Source organism: Podarcis vaucheri, assembly GCF_965113315.1.
Source record: "Podarcis vaucheri genome assembly, chromosome: 5".
Classification (NCBI taxonomy): Eukaryota; Metazoa; Chordata; class Lepidosauria; order Squamata; family Lacertidae; genus Podarcis; species Podarcis vaucheri.
The window spans coordinates 86158969-86173008 of NC_138763.1; the positions used below are offsets into that span (position 1 = coordinate 86158969).

The 14040-nt window shown below is 44.4% G+C and overlaps 1 protein-coding gene across 15 annotated transcripts in view; it reads left to right on the forward strand.

Moving 5' to 3' along the window:
- Positions 1 to 14040, forward strand: part of KCNMA1 (potassium calcium-activated channel subfamily M alpha 1) — a 562063-nt gene that overhangs the window by 316570 nt on the left and 231453 nt on the right. The window lies entirely within an intron of this gene.

The following is a 14040-nucleotide window of genomic DNA, read 5'->3' on the forward strand; positions in this document are numbered from 1 at the left end:
TGACATGCCCCGTTTGTGATGTCAGACCAGCAAAGATTGTGATGTCAGCAGAGCTAAACCAATGGCATCCAGAAAAACTGTGACACTTCAGCGCCTGCAGCTGAATCTCTAAGGTCACAAAGAGTTTTGCAGACCTCAAGCTAGGCAGATGTCATAAAGTGACTAATAGCATTGGAGGCAGGGTCTTGGAGGAATTGTTCTCTGAGTCAGACAGTGCTGGTGTCGCTCGAAATTGCCACAAGTTTTGATTTTTTAAGAGTGAAAGTTTCTGGGCTTTTGTTTTTGTTTTATTTTGGTGGGGAGGGAGTCCAGAACCTTTATGAACCGCCTCCTGTCCTCAGTATTTTTGGTGCGCATCCTGGCATTGCTTTCCTGTCCTCTGGCTACTGAGGTACCATATTTTTCCATGTATAAGACTAGGCTTTTTCCCTAAAAAATAATGTCAAAAATTAGGGGGCATCTTATACTCTGGGCCATCTCCCTTCATTTTCTTAAATCTGAGTCCCCCAAAATAGGGGGTGTCTTATACATGGGGGAGTCTTATAGACAGAAAAATATGGTAATTCGAGAGAAAGCACAGCCCCATTCCTCAGCTCTCTAGGATATCCCTGCCACATTGCACCGGCAGTTTCATTGCTCACCATGACTGCCTAGATTCAACTCTAGACCTATGTAGTAGCTTCTGCCTGACTAGTTGTGGGAAGAATGTGGTTGAGAGTATGTGTTCAGAATGTGTGTGGTAACGTAAGGTGAATAGACAACATCTGCAGCCACACACACACACACACACACACACACACACACACAGGCATTCTGTCTCCCTTTCTTTTTTAACTACAGTGGTACCTCGGGTTACAAACGCTTTGGGTTACATGTTTTCAGGTTGTGGACCCATAGCTGTCAACCATTCTTTTTTTTGCGGGAAATTCCCTTATTCCAGTGCCATTTCCCACTGCTTCCCACTGCTATCCCGGATTGTTAGATATCCCGTAGACTGTCCCCGGGATAGGTGAGGCTGCTGATCCCTTATTTTCAAATCTGAAAGGGTTGCTTCCGGGTTTCACTGCTCGTGCATGCACAGAAGCGCCAAATCGCGCCACGCGAGTGCGCAGACGCGCCACTGCAGGTTATGAACACTGCAGGTTGCAGACATGCCTCCGTCACTTCTGCAACCCGAGGTTCCACTGTACCTTCTCCAACAGCTTGGAGCTCTCTACACTGATCACAACTGAGTTGTGATCATCTCCAGCAAAATGTTCAGCAAAGTTGCTGAAAACAAGCATCTGCCTGAGGCCAGAGCTAACTAGACATGAGAGGGCAATGCTGACCACTGGTCCTGCTAGCTAGGGGTGATGGGAGTTGTAGTCTAACAACAGCCGGGGAATCCAAGTTTGAAAACCACAGGAGCAACCCGTGTATGTATGCATACATTTCAAACATTTCTATACCACCATTCATCAGATATTTCGAGGCAGTTTCCAAAATCCGAAACACGTAAAACAAGACAAATATATGCAAGGCAAGAGAGTAGTGAGGAGAAGATAGGACCATACAGGTGAGAGAAGCCAAACCTTCCTCTCCATTCTGTCTTACCTTGCTGTGCTCTGTTGCTTTTTAAAGTACCACACTTCTTCCCCAGCTTATCACCGCTACTGCAAGAAAGCTGGACTAGGCAGTGAAAACTGTTGAAGCAACTGAGTGCACATAGATAGGGACGGGGGCTCAGGTCCCCTCACCCACACTGCTCCTTTTTATTAAAAAATAAAAAAGACACATGGATGAATTCATATAGTTGCCCCATCGTGTCTAGTTTGGCCCTTAAATGCTTTTGACACTGAATAGTTAACTTAACAGGCTCTAATCTAAAATGATTAAGAGTGACAGCTAGTAAACCTTCAAGTCATCTCGCATGATGCTATTGAGGAAGCAGGAGCTAAATAACTGGCCCCATTTCCACCCCTTGCTGCTTCTTGCCTCCAAACAATTCGCTCTGACGGCTGCACACTGTCATCTCCTGCTCATCCTGGGGATAGGCCTCTGGATACTCTGCGTTAATTTTCTACAGCAAAAGTGGGGAGGTCTGTGAAATTAAGCACCAGGACCTTTCTTCATTTGTTCCTGCTCCCTTGCATCTTTTGCATGCAGCCCCTATTTACATGGACAGGCGGAGTCCCCCCAACCCCAGGCGACTCCCGAGTGGAATAATGACTCAAGACAACGTGCTATGGGATTAAAATTGGCCACCACTTTATTAAGATTCAGATGTGGGGAGACCTTGGCTTAGGCATTGGGCATTTATCCTTCCCAGTCCCCAGCCGGGGATCTGGGGGATATCAGGGTTATCCAGAATGTGTGGGGATTGGGCTGGCTCTGGAGAACATATGTTCAAGCAGAGAGCCCGCCCCCCCCCCCGTTTCGCTTCCGTCGCAGGGGAGAGCAAGGACAACCTCTCAGCCTATGGCCAATGCCTCCCCTCAAAACCCCTTTAACGGGGAACCCTGGGATCGCTGCTGCGGGGGGGGGTCACCGCTTCACGCCCCCCACCATTTAGGGAAGATAGACTATGGATTCCGCCCAAGGCCTGAAACCATCAAAGTTGTGACGTTTTGCTACGAGGAAGGCAAAACCTGCCAATGCAGGAAAATTCCTTTCCGGCCCTTCAATGGCGACCCTGACGTAGCAGTACCCGCATACTTGTGGAGAAGAGGTTAACCTGCAAAAGAAGGCTTAACTGAGGGAGGGCAAGGTGGGAGAAGCTCTGGAGCCAACTGACAATTCCCAGGTAAGATCCACCCTCTACTGTGTGGGCAGGGTGGTCCCTCCCCTTACCTGGCCCGATCCCCTGTCAACACCTCCCTCAGGTGGGATTAGGCAATTGGCTGAGGTAGGCGGAGTTCTCCAGGTATCCAGCCTGGGGAGGGCGAAGCCAGGCTCCAGAGCAAGAAGAAGAAGAAGAAGAAGAGTTTGGATTTGATATCCCGCCTTTCACTCCCCTTCAGGAGTCTCAAAGCGGCTAACATTCTCCTTTCCTTTTTTTTTTTATAAAATTTTTATTGGTTTTACAAAAGTTTTTATAACAAACAAACATAAAAAAAACAGACAAACAAACAAATATAATTTCATAATGTCCTTTCATAGACTTCTTTCTAACATTCTCCTTTCCCTTCCTCCCCCACAACAAACACTCTGTGAGGTGAGTGGGGCTGAGAGACTTCACAGAAGTGTGACTGGCCCAAGGTCACCCAGCAGCTGCATGTGGAGGAGCGGAGACACGAACCCGGTTTCCCAGATTACGTGACTACCGCTCTTAACCACTACACCACACTGGCTCTCGAGTCTCATTTTCTTTCACTCGTCAGAAACTGGAGGGACTCCCATTCCTACCACCCTGTCAATGGTCTTCAGTACTAGCAGGGTGTTAGCAGTCAGACTCTCTGTTAATAAAAAAGAAAGTTGGTTTTCATTTGCCCCTCTGCTTTTTCTTAATGCCTATTTGTCACTGATTTCCTCTTTCTTCAGCTGCTTCACTACAACAGTAACCAACTGACTTCCACCTCCCTTCAGTTTCCCCTTCACATCCTATGCCCTTCTCTGGATATTGCGATATGGGTAGTGTGTCCTTCAGGACACAAAAATGGTGCCACAACTTCACACTCCAGAAAATCCTTTAAGAGGGTGGTATTTACAGAAAAAGACATTTGTAGCTTGGAGATCGTACAATATGCAGACACAGAAGGAATATTTTCTCAGTTGTACGTATGGAAAGGCTTTGGGGAGGGGGGCATCAATGACCTTAGAGGGCAGAACTACTTCGCAGTGCCAGTTTTGTTTGTAAAAATAAAATAAAATTATATATGTGTGCTTGTGCGTGTGTGTGTGTGTGCGCACAAATTCCTGCAACCACCAAGCATATTGCTTGTCACCCTTCTTTTCTGAGCCCGGACAGAACTGTGCTTTATGGAAATTGGTCATTGCATATAGGTAGGAGAATGACCAGTTCTCCAGGAACACAGTTTTGCCAAAGTACGAAAGTCACATATTTGGAGCCACAAGAAACCAGGAATTTAAACAGTTGTTCAACCATAATGAATGTTCCTTTTCGTAGGAAGTTTTGATGAAGTACAAAAAAGATTTACTGGTATTTGATTTGTGTATGCTGCTGCAAATATTTCTAAAGTTGAGCTGAGTATTGCTTTGCCAAATGCTGCTTCTAATAAATAATTTAGGCAATTATTAAGTTGATTTGGAAAGAAGAAGAAGCTACCTGCTCAGTTTTACATAAGAAGGAGGAACTTCTTGAAAAGTAGTGCTTGATTCTAATGAATAATCCCTGCAACTCATGGTTAGAGGCAGGCTTCCAGCCCTGTTCAGATAAGATATAAATTGTACTATGTATGTGTCCTGAAAGTTTGGAAGGGCAAAACATAATTATTATGTTGTTGAATTCGGTTTCAATTGTGTGCATGTGTAGTTGTGATAAATTCCATTGAACTCAGTGTGAATGAACTTCAGAATAAATATGAAACAGTGTGGGCAGTTTTAAGATGTGGAAGAGCAATCATGAACCCTTAGTGACGAGGGGAGGGTTGCTGGGGGAGGTTTGGGGGGGACACATAGAATTAGAAAATGGCTATGCAGATTGCATGGATTATAATTTGAATTTGAAAATGTCCAATTCACACTTGGTTATTTTTTTTAAATGCCCTGGAACATTTGCTCCTCAGCTGTTGTTGGACTACAACTCCCATCATCCCTAACTAGCAAGCCCAGTACTCAGGGATGATGGGAGTTGTAGTTCAAAAACCTCTGGTGACCCAAGGATGAGAAAGGCTACCCTAGAGGGTGATCTGAAATAAAAGCATGTTTGCTTTACATGAATTCAGTAAATAATACTGAAAACTGCCCAGCTTGCGAAATACTGTATTTATATCTGGCATCTGTTAAATGTTACTAATAACCTTTGTGAAATGGAAAAGTTACACATAACATTTACTGCCCCACTTCATTGCTTAGACCAATAGTATTTTACCTCTTCAGATCCAAGGTTATTGTGGGTTGCTTTATCTATTTATCTATTTCTCTCTTTTTCTCCTCTCTCTCTCTCTCTCTCTCTCTCACACACACACACACATCCCTAACAAAAAGGGAAAAGATGATAGTGGCACTAGTAGTGTGATTCGCCAGAAGCTTGGAGGTATGGCTCTCTTGTGGGCAATGGCCCACTAACTGCAGAGGAATGCCTTAGGCCACTCATCTGAGTCCATTGTAGAAGTAGGATTGGAACTCCATTTTGATTACAGCCCAGTTTCCCAAGGTATATATCGAACCGACCCAACCACATTGCTCTAATTTGTATATCCATCCATCCATCCACCCTCTCCTTGTGACTAGTTCTCTGTGATTTACAGGAGATGCCTCTGGTCATCTTCATCCGAATGGTGCCTTGTAACATAATCCAGGCTTTGCCCCTGACCTTCGTCCTCCTTTCCTTCTTGACATTCTGTCCTGTCCATAGGTTAAAACCTCTCTGAAGAGCCTGGTCCTGGTTTAGGGCTATGTTGCTGGCAGCAGCCAGATAAAAATAGAAAAGTCATGCTGACGTACGACTTTCTGTGAAGCAAATGTGCTTTCCAGAAAGTTGTACTAGTTGGTGGGTGGCTTTTTAAAAAGACCTACCTCTGTTGCAAGGTTAGCTTGCTGAGAAGGAACATCTCGTTTTCCTTTACTTCCCAGCAGGGGCAGCCTTTCAGATGACATTGGACTCCAACTCCCATCATCCCCAGTCAAAAGAACCAGTGGTCAGGGATGCTGAGAGTTGCAATCCAACAACTGAAAGGCACCATGTTGGCAATTCCTGCAATTGGAACTGCATTAAAGAAAGAAGCGGGTGTTGGTTGTCTCCAGCCAGCATATCCTGTGCCTGGCTTCACCGCCCTTCATGTGCTAAACGGTGAATTATAGTGGTGGGGAGCCTTAGAGCCCTGATTGGGGGGGGGGGAGCTTCAGGAGTACAGAAGGCTCCCAGCTGCTGATGTTCGTAGTGTAGTGTAGGGAGGTCAGCGGGGCTGGGCAAGAGATATGCAATGGAGGGGGCATGGATAACAGACATGCACTTGCTCTCCTGCAAACAATTCTAATCACATGGGGGAGACAGGATGCCTGAGCCGTCTCTGAACAAGGATGTTTCGTTTAGCTAGAATGTTAAATAGCCACTGATAGACCTCTTTTGCTTTTGCTAACGGAAACAGATGTAAGGATAAGCAATCCTCTGAATTAGCCCAGCTTTTGGGGGTTGGGATGACAGCTTTTATGTGAAAGTGGAGATTAAGAAGAAAAACCCCCCACTGTGTTTGAATTCATAATGGATTGCATAAGCCATAGCATCTGACAGCTGTGGGGAGCCTTGATTCTTTTCTTTTGTGCAAAACAAGCATTCATTAAAAAAAATAATTTTTCACTATCATTTTCCTAACCTGAATGGGTTGGGTAAGGCCTTAGGTGGAAACAAGAGATTGCAAATACCATCTATCAAGACTTAATTGAATACTGTTTATTTCTAGCCACTCCTTGTTATAGCTTAAAATATTTGGTATTCCAGTTGTCGTTAACTGAGGATTAGTTGAAGGTTTCCCCCCACAACACACACACAACACACACACATCCCTCCCCAATTCATAAGGACTAAATCCTGTAAGAGTTGGCTGATTACATGACCTCTCTGCAGTGCGCAGGCTTTAACCTGAGATAGGGCATGTAATGCTGTCAAACGAACAATTTCCGTGACAACCAAATACATTTTGTGGCATTGTGTGTGGGCCTGTGGATTTGTGGATCAAAGCATCTCCTTTTTGCCGGAACGGTAATCTGTTCTGTTTTCTCCTCCTGGGGAGGACGCAGGTTGGAGGGGAAACGAAAGAAGCTTATATGGCAATATCCGGATAGGAGATGCCTTTTAAGCCCTGGGGTAGCACACAAACAAGAGGAGCATCTGCACAGCAAGTCTCTCTGCCATAGCAGTTTGGTCCCTGTTTGCGTGATGTTCTCTGCGTTTTAGAGAGCACAATTTGGGATAGAAATTTGTTCTATTTCTCCCTCTTCCAGGCACTACCTCCCCCCTCCTTTCTTTGCTTGTGCCATTTTAAAATTATTTTTGGTAACAATATCAAATACAGAATATGCAGTCTTCCTAATTATTTCACAACTTAAAATATTCCAGCATGAGTGGCTGATTCTCAGCAACCTCTCTTCCTTTATGCTCCTTACTTTTTAGTGTGTAGTGGGGGGAAGAGACTTTACACTCCGGCAAATTTTGCCAACACCTTGGAGGAAACACCTTTTCGGGTAAATTTTGAATTCCCCTCCCTTAACCCTGAAGCTCTGCTGCGATGATTCCCAGCAAGATTTTGGTCTATCACAACCCCACAGGGGGTACACGGACGGAAACATACAAAACTACCCGGCGTCGTAAGAAGTCTCATGGAGATTTATTCAAAAATGGATACAGAGTCAAACCTGGGCATAGTGCCTCTGAAAAGGAAGAGCAAAATACGTATCGACAGACCTTGGTGTCTTGTTACAAAGTTGGCTCATACTGGGGTAAGGTATAAATAACTGAAATAGTTGATTTACTTCTTTGCCCTGTGTGATTTTGTCTGTGGTTGAATGCATGATGCAAATATTATTGTTTTCCAAGTCAGATTCCCCCCCCCCACTAGTTTGTAATGCTTTTGCAAGGCTGAAGTGCTTTCATCTATATGCCTAGAGGCATTTTCTTAAACAGAGTCATTATCCCACCCACCCCTCCTCATAATGTATCACCAGATAGATGGCTTTTATGTTTTTGTTCTGTAAAATGGGGGATGTGGTTTTATTGGAAGACCGGGTTTAATGGCAGAAGGGGGGTTTGGGTGAGGGCTTGATTAATATATTTTCACAAGTTTAGATCCATGAACATTTCCCACAGTTCTTGTGTTATACCATTCCTGCCACACACCTGCTTCCTTTGTACTGTAAATTAAATGCAGTTTTCTTTTGACTTTTAAGTTTTGCCTTTCGCAAAGCGTTTCATGTTCTGTCCTCTATGTCGTACAAACATGCAGTCAAGCGATAGAGTCCTGGCAGAAATGGAATCAAATTGGGCCTCCTAGTGGTGCAGCAATAAAACTGCTAGCACCTTTGCAAAGAGTCCGGGACAGTTTCAAATTGGGTGAGGGATCCAGCATTGCAGGGGGTTGGATGACGTAACCCTCGGGTCCCTTCCAACTCTACAATTCTATGAATCTATGAAACAAGAGGTAGGTGTTGGTGTGATCAGGGAAACTTTAAGGTTTACAGCAGCAGCAGCAGCAGCAGCAGCAGCAGCAGAAGAAGAAGAAGAAGAAGAAGAAGAAGAAGAAGAAGAAGAAGTTATTCTTAGTAAATCCTAAGGAGCCTACCACTTCTTCCCCCGTGTTTGAAATTCCCCTTGTTCTACGCGCATTTTGCGACAGGGAATTTTATTAGCGTGAGCAGTTCCTGAGCTCTGGGCGCAGTACTGCGCCTAAGATTTCAGATTAAAACTGAAGAGTGGAAGGAAAGGGGGACCTTTTTCTGCCTCCCCACTTCCAGCTACTGTCTGAAGACTGGAGAAGAGACCCTCTTAAGAATATTACAGGGGTGGGCAGGGGAAGGACTAGACCATGTGAAAAATGAACACAATATTTTAGCTGCCATTCATTCATTTCCAGCTTTGTATTCTTTTTTTTAAAAAAAAAGTACGCTAAACCTTCTGTTGTTGCCCCCATAACCTAGGTTGAAGGTGCTATTTAGCTCCTAGCTTTCATATCTCAGTTTCTAACACTGTTCTCCCCCCAAAAAACAACAACAACAACAAACCAGTCCCATGAGGGCTGAATGCCCAGCACCCACTGAATGCTGAGTGTCAGTTGGGAAGAAGAACAGAAAAGTCCAGTGAGGGGGTTGGGGAGAGGAGAAGTTTTATCTCTTGCTTCTTCAAAATTTTTAGAGTCCTAGAGGAAGAGGAGATGGCTGGCTGGCAGGGACTTTGGACAGGGGCACTCCTACTAAGTGGAGGAGGAAATAACTCTACAAATGGAAGGGTCCAGGTCTTGTGTGTATATGGGACATGACTTCTGCAACAATAATGTTCAGAGAGCCAGCCTTTTCAGGATACCATAAGCTGCAAGGAACTCGAACATATCAATTCCTTCCTTCCGCCTCTTCCACTGTTTTCTGTTTTTGTTTTCCAGCTGATAATCAGTATTTTGTGACTCATGGAAGCCGCTCAGCAGGCTTGGTCTTCACTGGGTTGCGGGAGGCACTGAGATTTTGCTCTTTTGCATACCATGGGGTTCACTTAAGCGTGCTGAGGCCTCCCCTTGTCCTGTGGCTACTCGAGTTTTCTGTTAAGAGAAAATGATGCAATTTCCATGTACTGGTGGTCCTAGTAACATGAGAATTAGATTGTAGCCAGGAAGGCGGTGAATATATGTCATTTTCCCATTCTCAAAGTAAAAACCAGGTATTTGCTGTGGTGGATATAAGTCCCGAAGTACCTTTCAGCATATTTGAGTATCTTCAGGAAAGTTTTTTTAAAAAAAGCAGTGGTGTAATTGTGCATGCTTTTGAGCGATTAAGCCCCATTCCCTTGTCCTCTTCAGATGGAATAGAACAACAGAGTATTCATCACTATCCCTAGGAGCAAACTCCTAGGGGCTGAGGATTACATCCGCAAGCTCCTTTAGTACCCTTGGGTAGAGCTCATCAGGCCCTGGAGATTTGAATTCATTTAAAGTACTGTAGCTAGGTGTTCCCTTACCACATCTTTTCCTATCTTGGGCTGCAACTCCCACCTTTCATCGTTTATTCTGTTATCACCAGGTTGGACACTGCTTTTCTTTTGGGGGAGGACAGTCACAAAGTAGGTGTTGCGCAGTTCCACCTTCTCTCTGTCACCCAACAGCGTTTCTCCATCTTCTCCATGAAGAGGACTACTCCTTTCTTGTTTTTCCTCTAGCTTTGAACATAGCCAAATAAACCTTTGGAAGTTATATTTAACCTTTCTTGCAAGCCTGAGCTCATTCTGAGCTTTGGCCTGCCTGACCTCCCTGCAGCTGTTGGCTACTCATATATACTCTTCCTTTGTGATTTCCCCTTTCCTCCATTTATTATACAAGTCCTCCTTAAATCTCAGCTCATCTGTAAGCTCCTTATGCAGCCACACCCGGTTCTTTATAAGCCTCCCACTTCTCTCTGTTGTTGGAATTGTTTGTATTTTTGCCTTCGGTATTCCCTTCGAAACTCCCATCCATTTTGGACTCCTGTCTATCTGAGTTTTTCTGGCCATGGGATCTCACCCAATAGTTGCTTAAGCTTTTTGAAATCAGCTTTCTTAGAGTCCAGAGTACATGTCTGACTATACCCAGCCTTCCGTTGCCTCTGTATCACAAAACTCAAGAGGACATGATCACTTCCTCCCAAAGTTCCCAGTACTTCCACTTTGTCTATCAGTTCCTCCCTGTTGCATTCTTGGCAGAATTTGAGTTCCAACAGGCACCGGGGTAGCTGAAGTCTCCCATGACTACCATTTTTCTCCTTTTTGAATGTTCAGTAATCAGCTCTAGGAAGGCATCATCCAAATCGTCAGTCTGGCTTGGTGGTCTATAGCAGACACCCACAGTAAGGTCACTGATTCTCCTACAGTTTTTACCCATATACTTTCAATTTCCCTTCTGTGCTCAGGTCATGGATCTCTTCACAAGTGTACGCATCCTTTACATATAATTCTGCTCCTCTTCCCTTCCTGTTTGGTCTATTCATTTGAATAGGTTATACCCCTCAATTTTTACATTCAATTCACGAGTCTCATCCCATCAGCTTTCAGTAATGCCTATTAGGTAATATTTGCTATCCTGTGTATGAGGCAGGGAGAGGTGTATTTAGGGATGCCATGAGGCTGCAAATTCAAACCTGTCCTGTGTTTACTGCATTCAACATTGTTTCTCTTCCACTACAGTTTGGCTTCTGCTAAAACATACATTATTCATCTGACTATCCACTAAAATAATTCATTACATAGCTAACTTCAATGCATTTCAGGGGAAACATAATAATAATAATAATAATAATAATAATAATAATAATGCCGGTGCCAATGTCAATGCTGAAAATAACATTTGTGGACTAAAAAACCCCCTGATATTAGCGAATATGACTTGCATTCATTTGCTTGATTTCCGTTCCTGACTTTGGGCAAGCACATAATTTGCGGCAACTCCTAACTCCTATCTTTGTTTCCAGTGGAATTCTCCAATTTTGAGGTGTATCCCCTCAAAAATATTTTCCCATTTGCAGCTCCATTGTACTGGTCTGATACTGAGAAAATGAAATTGCATATCTGCTTTAGCAGCAAAGCATTCAGAATAGGAATAGAACCAAAGGCTGCAAAAAGAGATGTTATCTGCATTTCTGGATCAGGGCTTAGGAAAAGATGAAAAGATGGGGAGGATTCTGCAGACCCACTCTTCACAGGGGACGAAACAGTTGCTTTGGTCTGAAAGGAGGAGCCTGGAACAGTTTTTCACTGATGGATTACATCTGGCAGGCAAAACCCCTGCTAAATTTCCCCTCTTCTTAAGTTGGAAGAGGAAACTCTCTAATAAAAGTCTGGTCTGAGGCTGTAGGGGGCATTAGCTTGTGTTGTTTTGGACCGAACACTCTCCCCAAAGACCTGTTCAAGTTAATGTCATAAAGCTATGATCTCAAAAGGGATTTTTCTTTGCACTTCTAAGCATTCAGAGATACACTAGTGTTTTTTCTCAAGCTGGAGAGAATTAAAATGATCTCCAAAATGCTTCGCAGTTAATAAAACCCTCACCACCACCACCCCAAATGATAGTGTTGGAATTTTGTTCTCTTTCATATTTTGATTATTTCATCAGGACTTTCAGCTGCTGGTACAACATTTCCCTACCAACCGGGACATAGCCAAATAAAAAGTTACTGTCCGGTATTTTCAGTTTTGTAGTTGTTGTTGCATACGCACAGTTCAAACATGGTGAATTCTACTTTGCCTTTATTATAATAAAATATACCTTCTCTAAGTGATGGTAGGTTGCACTTACATGACAGTAATTGGAAGTGGTATAAACATGGAAAACATCAATGAAACATTGTTGTTTTTATTAAGCAGCTAATTTGAATGTTCTGAGCACATTTATAATAAAACCGTTTTTCATGCATACAATTATGTAAGCTTACCAGGACCCCTTTCATCTCCACTATTAAATAGAGGAATTAATTACATCGAAATCAACTAATTATTCAAGACTAGGCTGGAAGCTTTTTCAAACATGCTTTAGATAAAATAATGGGAATACCTTAGGGCCTTTCTAGCTTTAGGATTTAGAGTTCTATTAAGGATATGCTAGCTTTTTGCACACAAAACTATATCCTCTGATATAGACATCTCCTGCCCACAGTTGGAGCTGAGAGGAGTTTCAAAAGCAGCTGTGAGAATAACATTGGGAGGGTGTCTGCTGCTCGAAAGTTAAAATAAAAAGTTTTATTTTTAAATATCCACTGGGCACTTGGGCCTATCTATTGCAATGCTTTAGATCTCACTCTAGATCCACCAAGTGTTAGTGGGTTATGGGATGCCAGGTTCTCACCATAATTTCTGAAATTAGTAAATGTGGGATTTGTTCAATGGATTCAGCAAGGCAGAAGAAGAAGAAGAAGAAGAAGAAGAAGAAGAAGAAGAAGTCGTCAAGTAAGCATTATCTGGAGACTGGCTTAGAGAGGCGCCAGCAAATAACTAAACAGGTGATGCAAAAGTCATTACCCTGGCAAAAACATTCAGTGTCCTGATTCCCTCCCCCAGCTGTGTGTTAGTTAGCAAAAGAAAATAGGAGAGTTGGGGGGGGGGATTTGTCAGGGTTTATGTCACCACAGGAAAAAATGTTCTTTTTGCATGAGGCTTGGGTTACGTTTTTAGGAAGAGTTTTTGGGAAGAAGGAGGTTGGGGCCAATGCCATGCAAGTTGTGTGGAAGAGACACAGAAATGGCATTTGGGCTGTATTTGAATCCACTGCTGCGCTGCTGTCGAAGCACGCCACTTTTGAGACGTGTTGCCCTAAACCCTCGCTCTTTATCCAGGCTCAAATATGTGCAAATAGACCATATCTCATAAAGACACCACAGCCTCTGCTGCTCCTCATTTTTACCAAAAGGAACAGATGGTTAAGTGCCAAGACCCCTGGAATCTTGGATTGCTCGGCAGAAATTGGAGTGGCCTTTAAAAATAGGCACATTGCAAGTGGGATCTGCAGCAAAATGTTGCAGAGGGCAAGCTCTCCTATTTGGGGCCCTGGCCAAGCTGGACCCAGAAACTGCAAGTGAGCAGGGTGGGTAGCAGCAGTGTGTTGTAACCCCTGTGCTGCAAGGTGTGGTGGTACTGAAAGAGCCCCACCACCTCCAGTAATCCTGTGTGATTAGGTTGAAGCAGGGGCACTGGTCCAGCAGGCTCATCTGAGAGACCCTGTCATGCTCTCTCTTTCTGTTTCAGAGTCTTCCCCTTCAGCCCTTGAAGTTGAGGAGTCTGACACTAGGGCCATGGCACAGCGGTGCCCGCTTGGCAGTGGAACTCTGTTGAGCTAGAGAAGGGGCCGGCAAGGTTTTACCTGCCTGGGCTGGTCAAGTCCTGCGGAGATCTCTCCATGGGCCAGATTGTGCGTGTGTGTGTTTTCTGTCGTCTGGGCATGTGCGGCCACGATTTCCGGCATCTGGGCATGTGCAGATGTGATTTCCTCTGCTGCACCGCACCGGTTCAGCACAGTGCGCAGGGACTCACCAAGCGGGCGGCTCGGTTCAGGGGTGGCTCGTGAGCCGGTTAAACTGCCCCCATGGGCTGCTTGTTGAGGTGGGGAGCCCAAGGCTGGCAGCAGCAGTGCCCTGCAGGAGCGCACGCACACACACACACAAACACACACACACACACACACACCTGCAGGGGGGAAATGCTGCCAGCTCAGAGCTCTCTTC